Raw genomic sequence first — 2,932 nt, forward strand, 5'->3', positions numbered from 1 at the left:
ACATATCCCTCGAAAGTGAACATTGTATTTTATAAAATCTATTACTATTATTTTGAGGGCGGGGCATGAAATGTACATAAGGTATTTCTTTAGTCCTCTTCTCATGACCACTCAGTTATAATATACAAAATGAATACATTGGATCATCTCCTATACATGTTTTGGCTCACTGGGTTTGAGATGATTTTTATAATTTCCATTTCGAATAAAAACCATGAAAGAATGCGATATTCTTTCGTGTTTTTCATTCTAAATTATTGTATACCTAATGCCCTATCTATGGAAATCGGATCCTCTCTTACCGCGTTTCAAACTTACCAAAGAAAATTCAAAACACGTAGTAGATTCCCTTTGCTACTTCTTTTCCTGTCGTTGAAAACAAGAGCGATTAAGGGCGAACCGTCCAAGCTTACATAGGCCCTATAAATCTTGATTGATTTGATATTTGTTTTTACCAAGATTGTCCAGAGAAACGGACACATGAGTAAGTAAAATCCTTCCTTCATCTTTTCCTTGTTTGACCAGCAGAATATTCATGGTTTGACCACTGGTCAAGGCGGAAATAAAACGGACAGAATTAAGGCCACGTCCGCCCTTATTATGTGCCTCCAGTCACGCTATATTTCTCTGATGTTTTCAACTTCTTTTTGAAAATTTGTTAACATTACAAAGGTATTCCAGTATAAATTCTTTAAAAAAATGTTTGTAAATCCCGGGAATCGAACCCCGAATCAGGGGCCACTCGACCATGGCACTTATATTGTTTAATTAAAGAACATTAATAATTGAATTGAAAAATACTGCGAATTGATTTCAGAGAATTAGAAGAACAATTATTGAAGGAGGTACATGTACTCCAGGCAGGAAGCAATAAAATTTGAATAAGTTTGTAAAGTAATATTTAACATACAAAGAATCATACCTTTATTTCAAGCAAAAATATTTCAACTGATTTCGATTAAAATATTGTATATTTCTAAATACCTAAATAACGAAAGGTAAACAATTATGTGAAATCCGAAAATCTTATAATTGTTTTTTTTTCCTTTTTTTTAAAAGGTCCCGCGGAGCGCCGGGTATCGATATGTTCTTAAATTCTCCAAAGAAATGAACGAATCAGATATCAAATACTTAGTAAATACAGACCAGATTCGTAATATTTGAAGTTGAAGTTCTCCCTTGGTAAGATTTTCCTTGAAATGACCTAAACACGTGGGCCCGTCAGGGACGTTAAAACAATAGAGAGGATAACGTTACGTAACGATTGGTCGGCCTGACGTTAGGCGTGACGTAACAAAGTGCAACCGGTAGTGCTTTAACGGATATCGATATATCTCATGTCATTAGAACTTTTGAAAATGTAAATGAAGAAATTTATTGAATAAATAGGAAGAACCCTGGGCATCAACTCATTGAAAATAAGAATTGAAGATTCTACCTTATTTAAAGCAAAATATTTCATTATCAGGAAAAATAACATTTCTCGAATGATAGGAGGAGTGGTGCCCTTCAAAGGGCAAAACGGGCCATTCTAAGATTATTAAAAGAGGAGGAGAGGAAGAAGAAGATGAAGAAGAAGAAGAAGAAGACGAAGAAGAAGAAGAAGAAAAGAAGAAGAAGAAGGGGCGCGAATTTGTCACCGTTTTATTTTAAAAACAATTACGGGGTGGGCCCGCACCTTTCGCCAGCCCCCCCCCGTCCCCCAACCTGAACTCTTATACATCCAAATTTAAATCCACCTTAAAAAAACATACCTATCAATATATATGTATATGAATGAGTTATTGTTTCGATTGCCAATAAGTTTCTTCATTTTTTCTGTCCCTTTTTCCCTTCCAAATAGCGCGTATATACATGTATACAGGGACGCATTTGGCAGTGATATGCATTATAGACAAGTGAACTATGCCGAATATTTTCCTGTTGGTTTCAGGTGGTTACCTTTCCAGATGAGCTAGCTCATTTTTTGGCCTTCTTTTAAGGGCCCCCACGGCCACACCCACCACTTAGGACACGGCAGACGCCCCTTTCATTGCATTGTGTGATACAGGAAATCATGTCGTAATCATGAAAATTGTCTACCTTTTCAGCTATGCTGACCCCTCCTGGCTCCTGCTCTATATATGCAGGCTATTATCACTAGTAACAACAACACTTTGTCATGTTTATATCCTCTGGAAATGGCGCAATAAATCCAATCTTTACAAAAGTTTTAAACCTTGTATCATAATCTAATCTACCTGGATAATTGAAAACATCAAATGACATAAAATTATTGTGCTCATTATTATCCAATAATAACTTATATAGAAACTTCATAATCATCAAGTCAATAGATCATTTTCGGATTAGTTCACAGTCGTCATCGATGTAATATAAGATAACAGTTTTGCTGATAAACTCGTTAATATTTCACCCTTATCAATCATAACCAGGTCTGGATTATATATATTTTATCATCATATTTTCAAAACTAAGAAAGGCTCCTATCAATGCCTTCATCCTAAAACATTTTATTGATAATAAATTATATTGTTCATTATATATGTTTCTATCGTTGTGTATAGTTAAACATACATGTTTTTATATTTTTCTTTGCTGTTCGATGTCAGGTCGTTGCATTCAATCAGTTGTTAAAATATCAGTTTTTATAGTTAAGGGTATTTTGTCCCCCAATAAAATTTCAAACCTAAGTTTTCTCAAAAATCCTAGTGAGGATTAGATCCTTCCTTTTCAGTTATAAAGTCCAAATCAAAAGAAAACAAACAAAAACTTCGATGGAGAGAGCTTGATCGCTCCGCTCCCTTGCCCCCCTTATTGCTGGCTACAGCCATGAAAAGGAATATAAAATGCGATTGAGCAAGGAAGCTCCTTGGATTGAGTAACAACGAAAAAGTTGGTCTGGATTGCGCTTATCACTCCAGCAAGACAA

Source organism: Lytechinus variegatus, chromosome 1 (assembly GCF_018143015.1).
Source record: "Lytechinus variegatus isolate NC3 chromosome 1, Lvar_3.0, whole genome shotgun sequence".
Taxonomy (NCBI): domain Eukaryota; kingdom Metazoa; phylum Echinodermata; class Echinoidea; order Temnopleuroida; family Toxopneustidae; genus Lytechinus; species Lytechinus variegatus.